Here is a 16,641-nt window from a genome sequence, read left to right on the forward strand (position 1 = left end):
GCTCCTCCCCACCTTCAGGAACTCTCTCAAATGAAACAACACAAAACAAAAAACTACACTTCACACCTTTCAGCTAACAACAGGTGTTTGTGACAATGTGGAGAAAGGGGAACCCTCTTGTACTATTGGTGGAAATGCAAACTTGCGTAGCCACTCTGGGAAACAGTATGGAGGTTCCTCAAAAAGATAAAAAACAAAACAAAAACAGAGCTACCCTACAATCCAGTAATCACAATACAAGGCAGTTACCCAAACAATACAAAAATACTAATTCAAAGGAATACACGCACCCTGATGTTTACAGCAGCATTATCTACAATAACCAAATTATGGAAACAGTTCAAGTGACCATCGACTGATGAATGGATAAAGATGTGGTATATCTATACAATGGAGTATTACTCAGCCATAAAAAAGAATGAAATCTTGCCATTTGCAATGACATGGATGGACCTAGACAGTATTATGCTAAGTGAAGTAAGTTAGTCAGAGAAAGCAAGAACCATATGATTTCACTCCTGTGTGGAATTTAAGAAACAAAACAAACAAGCAAAGGAAAAAAGAGATAGAGAGGCAGACAAACCAAGAAAGAGACTCTTAACTATAGAGAGCAAACTGATGGTTACCAAAGGGGAAGTGGATGGGGGAATGGGTTAAGTAAGTGATGGGGATGGGCACCTGGGTGGCTCAGTTGGTTGAGCATCTGACCTTGGCTCAGGCATGATCTCACAGTTTGTGAGTTCAAGCCCCACATCGTGCTCACTGCTGTCAATGCAGAGCCTGCTTCAGATCCTCTGTCCCCCTCTCTCTCTGTCCTGCCCCCACTCATGCTTTCTCCCAAAAAATAAAAATAAATAGGTGACGGGAATTACAGGGTGCACTTGTGATGAGCAATGGGTGTTGTATGGAAGTGGTGAGTCACTATATCATACACCTGAAACGAACACTACGTTGTATGTTAACTAACTGGAATTTGAATAAAAACTTTTTAAAAAAAATCTTTCAAACATATGTTTCCTAAAAGATATACTTTAGTTTCAATGACCAAATGGGCTGAAAGCAAAAGGAGGCAAAAGATATACCATGCACCATAACCAAAAGTCTCTGGAGTAGCTAAACTAACATCACATGTGATGCACTTTAAGATAAAATTTGTGGGGCGCCTGGGTGGTGCAGTCGGTTAAGTGTCCGACTTCAGCCAGGTCACGATCTCGCGGTCCGTGAGTTCGAGCCCCGCGTCAGGCTCTGGGCTGATGGCTCAGAGCCTGGAGCCTGTTTACGATTCTGTGTCTCCCTCTCTCTCTGCCCCTCCCCCGTTCATGCTCTGTCTCTCTCTGTCCCAAAAATAAATAAACGTTGAAAAAAAAAATTAAAAAAAAAATTTGTTACTAGCAACAACAGGCACTTTATAAGACCTGATATCCATAAAGAAGTTACAATTATAAATACATATACACCTAAAAATAGAATTTCCAAACACAAGAGGCAAAAATTGACAGCACTGAAGGGAGAAACAGACAATTCAACAATAATATTTGGAGAATTCATTACGCTATTTTTGATAATGGATAAAACAATCAGACGAAAGATCAAGTAAAGAGATTTGCCAAGTAGACTCAGCAAACACCTACAAGACTGCAGGCTGCAACAGTAAGCAACAATACATACATAAATACATATGTATGTATGTATTTACACACACACACATATCATTTTCATGTGCACATTCTCTAGGATAGGCCATGAAACAAATCATAAAAATCATACAAAGGATAAAAATCATACAAAGTATATTCTCCAACCACAATAGATTTAGAAAATACCATGAAAAAATATTTGAGAAATTTGCAAATATGTGAAAATTAGACAACACTCTCCTAAATAACCAATGAGCCAAAGAAGAAATACCAAAGTAAGTTAGGAAATACTGAGATAAAAAACACAAAACTTATGGGATGTAGCAAAAGCACCAAGAGCTATGCGATAAGCAAAATTATAGCTGTAAATACCTATATTAAAAATAAATCTCAAATCAATATGTTGCACACCCTAAACTTACACAATATGTCAATTATATGTAAATTTAAAAAATAAAATCTTAAAAGTTTAAAACTTTAAAAGTTAAAAGGATCTCAAATCAACAACCTGTTAACCTTAAGAAACCAGAAAATGAAGGGTAACTTAAATCCAAAGCCAGTAGACAGAAGGAATTAATTAGACTACAGTGAAACAAATACAATAGAGAACAAAGAATAAAGAAAATCAACAGAATAAAAAGTTGGTTCTTTGAAAAGATCAACAGAATCATTTAGTTAGATTTAGCAAGAACAAAAAAGAAGACTCAAATTACTAAAATCAGTAATTACTACCAACCTTACATAAATAAAAAATATTCTAAAGAATTATACAGAATACTATAAACAATTGTAATCTAACAAATTAGGTAACTACATGAAGTAGACAAATTCCTTGAAGACACAAAGTACTAAAATCAATTCACAAAGAAATTCTCTGAATCAAGCTGTAACAAGTAAAAAGATTTGAATTAGTAATCAAAGCTTTCCACAAAGAAAAGTCTAAGATCAAATGACTTCACTAGTGGATACTACCAAACCTTAAGAATGAACACCAATCCTTAAAACTCTTCCAAAATATAGAAGAAATGCAAACACTTCCCAATTTATTCTATGAGGCCAGTTTTCTTGATTCCAAAACTAAAGACACTACAAGAAAACTACAAAGATATATTTATCTATATACATGCAAAAACTGAGCCAAATGCCAACAAACCAAATCCAGAAACATATATAAAGGATCACAAACCATGACCAAAGGTGGATTGTCCCAGTCATGTAAGATTGTTTCAACATATGAAAATCAAGTAATGTCATACACCATATTAATAAAATAAATGACAAAAACCACGCAATCATCTCAATAGGCACTGAAAAAGCACTTGACAAAATCCAACACTCTTTCATGCTAAACACAAGGAATAAGTCAGAAATAGAAGAGAACATCATCAACATGAAAAAGGACATCTAAGAACCCACAGCTAACTTCACACTTCATGATTACCCCCTAAGATCAGCAACAAGACTGGATGTCTGCTGTACAGCAGGTTCTAGCCAAGGCGATTAGGCAAGAAAAATAAATTTAAAAGCATCCAGATTAGAAGGAAGAAGTAAGACTATCTCTCATCAGAGATGACATATCATGTATATATAAAATCCTAATAACTCATTTGGGGTGCCTGGGTGACTCAGTTGGTTAAGCGTCCAACTCTTGATTTCAGCTCAGATCATGATCTTGTGCTTTGTGGGTTCAAGCCCTACATCGGGCTCTTTGCTGGCAGCATGGAGCCTGCTTGGGATTCTGTCTCCCTCTCTTTCTGCCCCTCCCCCCTCACGCATGCACATGCTGTCTCTCTCTCTCTCTCTCTCTCTTTTTCTCTCTCCCTCATAAATATTTTTTAAAAAATCCTAATAACTCATTAAGAAAACTATCAGAACTGTTAAATGAGTTCAGGATGGTTGCAAGATACAGGACTAATGTACAGAACTCAACTGTATTTCTTTGGGCAGGAGTGGGGCAGAGAGAGAGAGAGAGAGAGAGAGAGAGAGAGAGAGAGAATCTTAAGCAGGCTTCACATCCAGCATGGAGCCCATGACCCTGAGATCATGACCTGAGCCAAAATTAAGAGTCAGATGGTCAACTGACTCAACCACTCAGGCACCCCTCAACTATATTTCTATGTGTTAACAATAACAATACAAAAATGGAATTAAGAAAACAATTCCATTTGCAATAGCATCAGAAGAATAAAATATTAAGTAACAAATTTTACCAAAAAATGCAAGACTTGAACATGGAAAACTAGAAGAGATTATATATGTTATTGAAAGAAATTTAAGATCTAAATAAATGAAAACACATTTCATGTTCTTGGACTGGAAGGCTAATACTGTTAAGATAGCAATATTCCTCGGGGCGCCTGGGTGGCGCAGTCGGTTAAGCGTCCGACTTCAGCCAGGTCACGATCTCGCGGTCCGGGAGTTCGAGCCCCGTGTCAGGCTCTGGGCTGATGGTTCAGAGCCTGGAGCCTGTTTCCGATTCTGTGTCTCCCTCTCTCTCTGCCCCTCCCCCGTTCATGCTCTGTCTCTCTCTGTCCCAAAAATAAATAAACGTTGAAAAAAAAAATTAAAAAAAAAAAAAAGATAGCAATATTCCTCAAATTGATCTACAGGTTCCATGCAATCCCTACCAAATTCCAACTGGGTAAGAGTGCCAAGACAATTAAAAGTGGGAAAGAATAGGTTTTTTTCAACCCATGGTACTGAGATAACTGAATATCTATAAGCAAAAAGATGAAGTTAGACCCGTATCTCACACCATATACAAAATTCACAAAAATAGAACAAACACCTAAATGTAAGAGCTAAAACTATAACACTCTTGGAAGAAAACATAAGATTAAATTTTCATGACCTTGAATCAGGCAATGGTTTCTTAAATATGAAACCTAAAGGGTGCGCCTGGGTGGCTCAGTAGGTGGAGCATGCAACTCTTGATCTTGGGGTCATAAGGCCCACATTGGGCATGGAGCCTAACAACAAAACAAAACAAAACAAAAACCACAAGCAACAAAAAGAAAAATGGCCCACATTGGGCATGGAGCCTAACAACAAAACAAAACAAAACAAAAACCACAAGCAACAAAAAGAAAAATGATAAATTGAACTTCATCCAAATTAAACACCTTTGTGCTTCGAAGGGTACCATCAAGAAAGTTAAATGACACCCAAAGAATGGGATATTTGTATTTGCAAATCATATAACTGGTAAGTATCTAGAATTATAAAGAAATCCCACAACAATAAAAAGACTACTTAATTTTAAAATAGGCAAAGGAATAGAGATTTCTCTAAATATATACAAATAGCCAGAAAGCACATGAAAAGATGCTCATCATCATTACCCATCACGGAAATGCAACTGGAGCCCCAAAGTATTACTTCACCCATTAGGATGGCTATAATCAAAGAGTCAGGGAACAAGTGTTAAGGAGGACTTTGAGAAATTGGAACATTCATACATTGCTGGCAGAAATATGAAATGGGGCAGCCACTTTGGAAAACAGTCTGGCAATTGCTCAAAATGTTACACTTAGAGTTCTAGAGTTACCATATGACCCAGCAATTCATGTCCATACAAAAACTTATACAAAAATATTCATAGCAGCATTACTCAAAAGAGCCAAAAGTGGAAACAATCTAAACACCTATTAACTGATTAATGAATAAAAAATGGTCTGTCCATAAAATGGAATATTATTCAGCAATAAAAAGAAACAAAATACCGGTACATTCTACAACATGGAAGAACACTGTAAACCTTAAGCTAAGTGAACCAGTAACAAAAGAGTACATATTATATTTTTACATTTACATGAAATGTCTAGAATAGGCAAATCTACAGAGCCAGAAAATAGATCAGTAGTTTCTTAGAGACGGAGGGGATAATAAATGGGACAGTTGGGGGTGACAAGTAAGGAGTGCACGGTTTCTCTGTGGGGTAATGAAAATGTTCTAAAATTGATTGTAGTAATGAATGCACAACTCTGTAAATATACTAAAAAATCTTATAACTTAAATGGGCAAATGTATGGTATGTGATTTATAACTCAAGTTGTTACCAAAAAAAAAGTAGGCTAAGACCTACGCACTAAACCTCTTAGGGTGACTGCTTACTAAAACAGAAAATTTTAATAGGATCCAGAGTCTCCAACAAAACATCAAAAATGTCCAGGATACAATAAAAAGTCAATCATCATACCACGAACCAGGAAAACACAGCTTGAATAAATAAAAGACAATTAACAAACACTAATACCACACATGAATCAGATGTTAGAATTACCTGACAAGGATCTTGGGGCGCCTGGGTGGCTCAGTCGGTTAGGCGTCCGACTTCGGCTCAGGTCACGATCTCGCGGTCCGTGAGTTCGAGCCCCGCGTCAGGCTCTGTGCTGACAGCTCAGAGCCTGGAGCCTGCTTCAGATGCTGTGTCTCCCTCTCTCTCTGCCCCTCCCCCGTTCATGCTCTATCTCTCTCTGTCTCAAAAATAAATAAACATTAAAAAAATTAAAAAAAAAAAAAAAAGAATTACCTGACAAGGATCTTAATTTTTTTTAACTTTTTTTTAAGTTTATTTATTTTGAGAGAGAGAGAAAAAGAAAGCAAGAGCACAAGTGGGGGAGGGCCAGAGAGAAAAATCCCAAGCAGGCTCTGTTCTGTCAACACAGAGCCTAACTCAGGGCTCCAACTCATGATGTGAGATCTTGACCTAAGCCAGAATGAAGAGTCAGAGGCTTAACTGACTGAGCCACCCAGGCGCCCCACCTGACAAGAATTTTAAAGCAGCCATCATGTTTTAATGAGCATTGAGCTATACAACTGAAACAAACAACAAAATAAAAAATCTTAGCAAAAAAATAGAAGATACAGAAAAGAACCAAATGGAAATTACAGAACTGAAAAATAACATAACCAACACAAAAAGTCACTAGATGGGCTCAATCGCAGAATGAATACAACAGAGGCAAAAATGAGTCAAGCTGAAACTGGAAGTAGCACAATAAAAGTGAAAAGATCTAAACAATAGAGAAAAAAATAATGCCTCCCGCACTGTAGGACAATCACAAAAGTTCTAAGATTTGTATTCTCACAAAGAAAGAAAAGAGAAAGAGAACAGTGCTAATAAATTATTCTAAAAATGGCTGAAACACCCAAAATTTGGCAAAACTCATGAACTTAACAGTTCAAAAACCTAAAAGAACTGCAAATAGGATAAACTCAAACAAATTCATGCCAAGATATATCATACTTACACTTATGAAAACTAAAGACAAAGAAAAAAACCTTTAAAGCAACCAGGGAGAAAGGATACGTCACCTGTAGGGAAACACGAATTCCAATGATAGAGGGTTTCTCATCTGAAATCATGGAGGTGTCAAGGAAGTGGCACAATATTTTCAAGTGCTAAAAGTAAAGAACTGTCCATCACAAATTCTACAAACAGAAATAGCAAGAAAATCTTAAGAAAACTAAAGAACAAAAGAAGACAACTCTATTGTTTAAATCTTAATTCTAACTTATTACAAAGTATACAAGTACCATTATATGAGCAATTACAAGTTTTTCTTATAATAGTAATTAAATATTTGGGAATTACCTATTTCTCCCTCACCATCACCAATGCCAATGAGATTCATATATGTAGATGGCTTCCCTGTTTCCTTAATTCTCTTAAAAAGAAATAGTTCTGCCACTGTTCAAGATCTTTTATCAATTTAACAGTTCTGTTCTACTTGAAAAATCCAAAGCTTATGAGCCTAAAATCAGAGCTATTTGTTTAAAAAAGATGGAAGATACATTATGTCTCAACCATCCATAAAGTCTATTTTAAATAGTATCTCCTAAAGAGGAAGTCCTGAATGAACCTCTATAATCATGTAACAGCTTAACCATCTTAAAAGCCAAATCCTAAGAGCAAATAATATTTATCTTAATCCACTCTAATTTATAAAGAGTGTGTGTGTGTGGTTTTTTTTAAACAAGAATGACTATGCAAGTATGACTAGTGACCTGTTAAGCAGCCAAGAAAGAAACAGATGGTCATCTTGCAAAACTGTAAATTCAAGATCTGTTTCACATTATTTACCAACTGATTCACTGAACTAATTTTTATCAAGTTTTTAAAATATACTAAGTACTGTACAAGGCAGTGACAAAAAAATAAATAAGGTACTACCATACTGTGATATAAGAATCACATAACAGAATATATATTAGGTCTTCATCCCTGGCTCCTGGCACAAAGCTCCTAAAACCTTCGGAATTTCTTGATGGGGTTGGAGGAGCATCTTTTGTTATTCATCATAAGCCCCTTTCAACCATATCTTGGGGGATGGGGGCTGGTTGCCAGAAGAACCAACCCCTGACCTCAGAATGGGGGAAAGGGGCTACAGATAGAGTTTATCCCCATCGACCAATGATTATGCCTACATAATGAAGCCTCCATAAACTCTAACTGAAGGGATTCAGAGACCTTCTGGATTGGTGAACACATGGATATGCCCGGATGGTGCCCCCAGAGAAGGCATGGAAGTTCATGGAGGTCCCATACCCCTTCCCACAAGAGATGCCTTAGGTATCTCTTCCATTTGCTGTTCCTGAGTTACATCCTTTCTAATGAGCAGGTAATGGTTAAGTAAAGAGCTTCCCAGAGTTCTGTGAGCCATTATAGCAAATAACTGACCTGGGTTGTGAGAAGCCCCAGTTTACAGCCAGTTAGACCGAAGTACAGGTCATGACCTGGGACTTGCAACTGGCATGGGGGGGGGGGGGGGGGAGGGGGGGAGGAGGACAGGCAGAGGCTAAAGTCTTAATGTGTGGGATCTGCACTAACTCTAGGTAGGTGGTGCCATAATTGGGTTAAATTATAGAACACCAGTTGGTGTTTGGAGGGTCGGAGAATTGTAAAGGGAAAGCCCACATATTTAGTGTCAGAAGTGTTGTGAGTAGTGTAGAAGAGACATAGCTTACCTTCAGGCGTGATCCTAGACCTCAAGGAACTCCTAGTCATGAGAAAAATGGGCCCACGAGAAATAATTTAAATAAAATGATATGTACTATAATAGGTATGTCTACCAAGTGCCAGGAAAGTAAGCAACTAATCACGCCAACAAAGTGACATTTATGCTGATTTTTAAATACTATAGTATTACAATTAAATACTATAGTTCCTCAGGGTTCTATCAGTTCCTCTTAAGCTCTCACCCTAGTTCTCCACCCTAGCTGCACATTACAGTCACATGGGAAACATGTTTTTTTTTTTTAATTAAAAAAAATTTTTTTAAGTTTATTTATTTTGAGCAGGGGGGGGGGGGCACCTGGGTGGCTCAGTTGGTTAAGCGTCTGGCTTCGGCTCAGGTCATGATCTCGCGGTTCATGGGGTCGAACCCTGCATCGGGCTCTGTGCTGACAGCTCAGAGTCTGGAGCCTGCTTCGGATTCTGTGTCTCCCCTTCTCTCTTCCCCTCCCTTGCTCATGCTCTGTCTTACTCTATCTCTCAAGAATAAATAAACTTAAAAAAAAAATTTTTTTTTTTTTTGAGAGAGAGAGCAGGGGAGAGGCAGAGAGGGAGAATCCCAAGCAGGCTGTGCACCATCAACACGGAGCCTGACATGGAGCTCAGAACCACGAAATCATGACCCGAGCTGAAACCAAGAGTCCAGCATTTAACCAACTGAGCCACCCAGGTACCCCAGGAAGCCTTTTTTAAATGACAATCTCTGGTCCCAGAGCAAATCGACTGAATCAGAATCTCTGTGGAAGCCTTCATCCCCTCATCCTTACCCTTTAAAAGCTATCCAGGTGGTTTCATAAAGTAGTGCCTGGGTTAAAAATGACCAACTCCATTTGAGAAAAACATAACCCAGGCTTCAACCAATCTTCTGGCAATGAGGAAAGAAAAAGATTTCAAGTAGAAACAATATGAGCTATAACAGAGCTACTGTGAGGAGAGAAGAGGATTCTAAGGTTTCTAGGATGAAGGCCTAAAACAGAACAAGAAATGTTTATATGTGCTTGAGGGGGCTATGTGAGTAAAGGGAAGGGAAAGGAAAAGATAACCAAGTTTGGAGCATTCACTATCCAAGTTTAGCTTTCCAATAGACAAATGAAAATAAAGAACACTTGAAATTCAAGAAAAATGGGGACCAAATACACATCTTTGAAAAACATAAATACAGCACTATTTGAAGCCATGAAAGGAGGTATAATCAATCACACAAGGAAATTAGAGAAAAGAACATAAACCGAAACTCTAGTGAATATCATGTTAATCGGAGAAAATGAAAAAGAGGGAAGCGTCAAGGGAAGGTTTTTGTTTTTGTTTTGGAAGGTGGAAATCTGAGCATGTACGCAGGCTGAGGGAAAAAATGACAATGCAGAGATCGAAGATGTTAGTTTTAGAAAGGAGGACCCTTCTTTGATAAAAGGAAAGGAGATCAGAAATCAGATAGGCATAGGCACACAGAAAAATGATAGAATTTTAGTAGTCAGGGCTGAAGTTCACCAATTTCTTCTGTGAATTTTCTGCTTATTGCAAAATAAGCAATGAAAAACATCCAGTAGGACACCGAGAGGAGAATGGTAAAAATCTACAAACAGCCATTTAGGTTTTAGTACATAAGATTAACCTAGGGGAAAGTCAAAGCATCTCCAGCCAGTGAGAGTAAACTCAGAATCCAGAAGTTTAGAACAGCATCAGCAGCTCACTTACATGATTTTCTCCAGTCTGCTCTGGAGATCCTAGGAGCAGAAAAAACCAACTGTTTGATTCATCCTGACTTGGAGACCATCAGAGCAAATGCAGCAAGAATGGCTTGAAGCCAGTAACATTGCTTTTATACTTTTAAAAAGTTACATTTTTATTTCACTCTTAAAAAGAAAGAAAGAAAGAAAGAAAGAAAAAAGACAAGGCTGTAGCTACTTCCTTGGGTTGCCAGAAAGAGAGTTTGGGAAAGTGAGGGATAATTACTTTCACTCCTACAGCACTTGTCAGAACTTTCGCTCCTAAGCATTTTTGATCCCTTCAAGAGCTGATTCCCAAAATTCTAAACCCGATTCCTCTAAGCTCTTAAAGGATGAAAATTCATTGCAGGATTGGACTATCCAACCGAGAGAGAAACAAGTGAAATACTTCTTACATACAACGCTGTATTCTGGCTAGTAGGTAAACACTGCTGATTGAAGGTGGGAGCTGATAAGGGAGTGATTATATTTGAGGCTCCCTAAGAATCATTTACAAAGCCAATTAATATAAAACAATACTTAACACAAAGATTGCAGAATTCAGGGTGTTTTTTTTTCCTGAATATATACAGTGAGTAAATAATTGACAATTTAATCTCTTTCTCACACTCGGAGTTCACTAATTTGTCCTGCCATCTACCGCACCACTCTTCAAGGAGTGGGAAGAATCCCTCCCGATGCTGAACCTCTTGCTACGACCATCTGGAGAGTACAGAGACCTGAAGGAGGAAGAGACTAACACGCGTGAGCATCCGCTATGTGGCAGGCCTACTGTGTGCCAGGCTCTGGGCAAGACACTTTACATGTCATGCATGCAGGTCATTGAAAGACGAATTATGATGTTCAAACTACGGATCTGGCGTTCAGGAGGGCATTAGGGTGTCTGACGGTTTAAGTGTAAAGGAAAAGAAGTGTTAGTGACCGTGGCTGATGAAAGTGAGGGGAAAAAGAGGCGAGTTGGGAAAGGAAGGCATCTGAGAGCAAAAGGGCAAAACCCAGGGACATGGGGGGGATGGGGGGCGCCTGGAAGGTACGGAGGACATGGCAATACGGGGCAGGCATGAGGGTGAGTCTGTGGAAGCGAAGCCGGGGTACAAGTGAAGGCAAAAGTCTGATCTGATCCCGGCGGGATGGGCGGCGGGCGAGGGGTGGGGTGGGGCGGTGGGTCTCATCCCGGGAAGGCGCCCCAAAGGACTGCAGGGGCTGGGAAACGGTGCCAGCGCTACGAAAGGGGAGGAGACGGAGAGGGGAGGGGGCGGCGGGGGGATGACCACGGCGGGGACGAGGCGGACGACGGCGAAGCGGAGACCGGGAAACGCAGGCGCTGGGGGAAGGGGAGCGGGTGTGGGTGCAGGAGCCGGCAGGCCAGGGCGAGGGGCGCCGCGCTCGGGGGGCGGGGCTGGACAACTGCCCGCAGGGAGATGGGGAGACGTGCGGGCAGGAGGTGACGCGGGGCCAAGGGATGTCAGGACCGAGCCGCCCGGGGCCCGGAGCCATGTGGGCGGCGGCGGGAAGGCAGCGGGGCCGGGGAGGCGCTCCCAGCCGGGCCACAGCGAGCGCGGCGTTCCCCTTACCTGGGTTGAGTGAGGAGCCGCCGCGCCGCCTCGCCAGCATCCTGCGCTCAGCCGCTTCTCCCACTGCCCTAGGTGGGGGCCATTCCACCCGCCCCGGGAGCCCGCCTTCACCGCCAGGCGCCAGCTGCTGCCAGCCCGGCCCGGCCCCGCGGAGCAGCGCCGACGCGACCCGCGCCCGCAGCCGCCTCAGCAGCGACTCCCGCCGTGGCTGCCTCAGCCCCTGCCGCCAGCCTCTCGGGTGGGCCTGGGATCACAAGTGTGCCACGATTGGTTGCCGCACGCCCGGCCCGGGAGATGTGTCGGCTTCTGTGATTGGTGGGTTTCCCTAGCTGCCGCCCGCGGGAGGTGGTACTGGGAATAGCGCCGGGTCTTGCAGGCGTTGAAGGGCGGGATGGGTCTGACGTCGCGGCCGGACGGGCGCCTCTGCGTCCCTGCGTGTGCTCGCTCCGCAAGAGGGCTCCGAGCAGCCACCTGCCCGGACGGGTTGTTGCCCTAGCAACGGCGCACTTGACCTGGCTGGAGGGGAGCTGCGCAGGGGGTGCGCACCACGCCGCCTTAACCCCCACGTGGGCAGCCTTCATCGGTGAAACGCTGCCGCCGGACAAGAAAAGGAGCTTTTCCAAGAAATCCTCTTTTTGCATGTCCACTGCTTCAGGTACCACCCCTCTGGCCGCTGCTGGCGGAGGAGCTTTCATCTCATAGGAGATATAACTCAAGAACAGATATCAAATTCACACAGTATTGCATTCCACACAAAAAGTGTGAGTGACTGGAGATTCTGTCCCAACCATAGGAATGGGGAACTGATACTTGAGAGAAAGAAGTGAAAGCTGGGATTGGAGAAGAGGCAAAGGGAAGAGAAACGTTGTGGAGAGGGCTGACATTTCCCACCTGAAAATTAAGAGTTCATGTCTATGTCAGTTAGGAACTGACATATCCATACCAGATTCTGTCAAAGCAATTCTATAACTTCTATAAACTGTGGAACAAGATTCAAAATGAAGTAAGCATTGCCAAAGGGTCACTGTCTATAGAGTCTAGAGCACATTGAGTAAATTTTTTGCCTAGTGCAATTCTGGGAATACCTCAGACGTTTTACTTTCGTCCATTGAACTTTGGACTTTTGTCAATTGCACCTTGTCAGTGTCAACTCCACTGTCTCCTCCCATTCATCCTTCCACTTTGGACTGAAAGAGAGAATGTTAACACCTGGTAGCTAAAAAGTAAATCATGCATTAGATTTTAAGTTTAAGGTCTGCTAGCAACAATCATAATATTAAAAAAAAAAAGTTATGTAACCTTGTGGCTTTTGCTTTTATAAGCCTGATCTGCTTCCTTGAAATTCAGAGCACACCTTCAACTTCAGTGGACTCCATGTCTCCCTGAAATAAATGCTTTGATTGCTTTATATCCTCTTCTTGAAGGACAGAACATAGATTGCAAAAAGCATGGGCTCAGGAATCTAACATCTTTGTTCAAAATTCCTGTCTACCATATTGGAATGTTTTGTTACCTGCAGAATGAGATCTGTAGAATATGTATCAGAGAGTTGCAGGTGTGTTCATGTGAGGCCACACAAAAACTTGTACATGAATGCTCATAGCAACATTATTCATAATAGCTGATAAAGTGACAAGAACCCAAATGTCCATCAACTGATTAATAAACAAAATTTAGTATATCCATACAATGAAATATTATCCAGCCATAAAAAAGAGTGAAGTACTAGGGTGCCTGAGTAGCTCAGTCGGTTAAGCCTCTGACTTTTGATTTTGGTTCAGGTCATGATCTCACCGTTCATGAGTTCGAGCCCCGCATCAGGCTCTGCGCTGACGTTGCAGAGCTTGCTTGGGATTCTGTCTCCCTCTCTCTCTGCCTCTCCCCCACTTGCTCTCTTCTCTATCTCTCTCTCTCAAAAAAAAAAAAAAGAGAGAGAAAAAAAAAGAAAAAGAAAGGAATGAAGTTCTGATTTGTGCTACAATGTGGATGAATCTTGAAAATATTATGCTCAGTGAAAGAAAATATTCACAAAGACCCCATAACATATGAGTCCATTTATAGAAAAATGTCCAAAATAGGTAAATCCAAAGCGACAGCAAGTAGATTAGTAAATGTCTTGGGCTGAGGAGGCTGAGGAAAATGGGAAGTGACTGCTAATGGATATGGGGTTCCTTTGGGGGCAATTGATGAAAATGTCCTAAAATTGATTGTGTGATGGTTACACAGTGTTGTGCATATTCTAAGAACCATTGAATTGTGTACTTTATTTTTTTAAATATATATTTTTTAACGTTTATTTATTTTTGAGACAGAGAGAGACAGAGCATGAACGGGGCAGGGGCAGAGAGAGAGGGAGAGACAGAATTGGAAGCAGGCTCCAGGCTCCGAGCCATCAGCCCAGAGCCCGATGCGGGGCTCAAACTCATGGACCGCGAGATCATGACCTGAGTCGAAGTCGGACGCCTAACCGACTGAGCCACCCAGGCGCCCCGAATTGTGTACTTTAAATAGGGGATGAATTATATCTCAGTAAAGCTGTTACTTTTATTAAAGATTTTATTTTTAAGTAATCTGTATACCCAACATGGGGCTCAAACCCACAACCCCAAGATCAAGAGTCACATGCTCTATAAACTGAACCAGCCGGGCACTCCAAAGCTGTTATATTTTTAAAAAACAAAATGAGAGATGCCTGAGTGGCTCAGTTGGTTAAGCAGCTGACTTTGGCTCAGGTCATAATCTCATGGTTTGTGAGTTCAAGCCCCTCATCAAGCTTCCTGCTGTCAGCGTGGAGCCCACTTCAGATCCTCTGTCTGCTCCCCCCACCCCACTCTGCCCTTCCCTCACTTGCTCTCTCTCTCAAAAATAAACATTTAAAAATAAATAAATAAAATGAGATAACAAACCTCTGAAAGCTCCTGGCTCTGGTGCCTCTCTAACAAGGGCTCAGCATATCTAAGTTTGTTTTCTCTTTATTCAGTTAGCAAAATCTTTTTTTTAAGTTTATTTATTTTGACAGAGAGAGAAAGAGAGAGAGAGAATCCCAAGCAGACTCCATGAAGACAGCACAGAGCCCAACGAGGGGCTCCATGTCACAAACTGTGAGATCACGACCTGAGCCAAGATCAAGAGCTGGACATTTAACCAACTGAGCCACCCAGGTGTCCCAAGTTAGTAAAATCTTGTAAGCAACTTGATCTGAGGAAATTTAAACAAATACCCACCATGACAATTTTCTTTGGAACATTTGTTTGTTTATTTATTTATTTTGAGAGAGAGCATGCACAGAGGGGACGGGCAGAGAGAGGGAGAGAGAGAATACCAAGCAGGCTTGCTGCTGTTAGCACAGAGCCGGACATGGGGCTCGAACTCATGAACCATGAGATCATGACCTAAGCTGAAACCAAAAGTCAGATGCTTAACCAACTGAGCCACCCAGGTGCCCCTGGAACATTTAAATCTAATGAAGAACATGCTCAGATTTGTCCCTAGCTGCTTTGGAGCAGAAGAAATGGACCACTAGGATTACAAAGCTTAGCCAAAGAAAATGAGCAAGATTAGCAGGCCGAGAGCAAGAGGAGAGGGAAGGAAGGAGATAGCACTCCTCAAAGTGATTATAGATAGACCCAAGAGCTGCCCCCAAATCCAATCTTTCAACAAATTAAGGGCTATGTCCCCCATTCCACTTCCTGCATTCTAGACCCCTTTAAGAAAAGTGTTTACCATGGCCTGGAGCCGCTGCCAGTCCCTCTCCACAAAACAGAATTGCAACTGAGGTGACCCTTCATACGGCCCCCAAATACTTCACCCAACTACAAGACCTGAAGAAAAACTGAGGAGCGCCTGGGTGGCTCAGTCAGTTAAGCGTCCAACTCTTGATTTCAGCTCAGGTCATGATCTTACGGTTTGTGGGATAGAGCCCTGTGTTGGACTCCACACTGACAGCACAGAGCCTGCTTGGGATTCTCTCTCTCTCTCTTCCTCTCTGCTCTCTGTCTCTCTCTGTTTCTCTCTCTCTCTCAAAATAAATAAATAAACTTAAAAAAAAAAAAAGAAAAAGAAAAAGAAAACTGAGTAGCCAGGTGAGGGATGGTGCTTGTATCTTACCTATTAAACTGTGAGAACAAATTCTAGACGGGACTTTGGTAAGAACGGGACACAAATCCCTTCAGTGAAATCTGGCAGGGAGGTTGACCTTCCTTCCTGTCACGTGATGGGATGTCTCCCTGAACAAGACAGCTTTAGGTGACCCAAGAGCCACACTGTAGAAAGTAGCCAGAAGCAAGGAGCTGCTTGAAGTGAAACGAAGCTCAGAGCCCTTTGGAAACAAGTTTTCCTGCTTTCTAAATCTACCTCCAATCCGTGTAGTATATCTTAAGAAAAAAGACTCCAGGGATACCTGGATGACTCCGTCAAGCGTCTGACTCTTGATTTCAGCTCAGGTCACGATCTCACAATTTGTAAGATCAAGCCAGTACGGAGCCCTCTTGGGATTCTCTCTCTCTCTCTCTCTCTGCCCCTCCCCAGCTCACACTCTCTCTCCCTCTCTGTCCAAATAAATAAACTTTAAAAAGAGAAAAGCTTCAAAATATACTCTTAAGTGAAAAGAACAAAGTTAAGAACAGTGTATATAATATGCCCATTTGCAATTTTTAAAAGTACACATGCATGCCTATGGTTTTCAGAAA

At 41.5% G+C, this 16,641-nt stretch overlaps 1 protein-coding gene across 3 annotated transcripts in view; it reads right to left on the reverse strand.

Annotated features, from left to right (window-relative positions):
- The window catches only part of TPST1 (tyrosylprotein sulfotransferase 1), a 175,903-nt gene that overhangs the window by 157,781 nt on the left and 1,481 nt on the right, over nt 1–16,641 (reverse strand). Inside the window, exons 1-2 of one of the 3 annotated variants that reach the window (XM_043559890.1) lie at nt 11,954–12,172; nt 6,954–7,070 (exon numbers count right to left, since the gene is read on the reverse strand). The exons of 1 other annotated variant lie outside the window; for it this stretch is intronic. The gene's annotated coding sequence lies outside the window, so the exon portion shown is untranslated. Of the gene's footprint in view, nt 1–6,953; nt 7,071–11,953; nt 12,217–16,641 lie in introns of those variants that run through there. One more of the 3 variants, XM_043559889.1, reaches the window with a different exon arrangement.

The sequence above is a fragment of the Prionailurus bengalensis genome, chromosome E3, assembly GCF_016509475.1.
Source record: "Prionailurus bengalensis isolate Pbe53 chromosome E3, Fcat_Pben_1.1_paternal_pri, whole genome shotgun sequence".
Taxonomy (NCBI): Eukaryota; Metazoa; Chordata; class Mammalia; order Carnivora; family Felidae; genus Prionailurus; species Prionailurus bengalensis.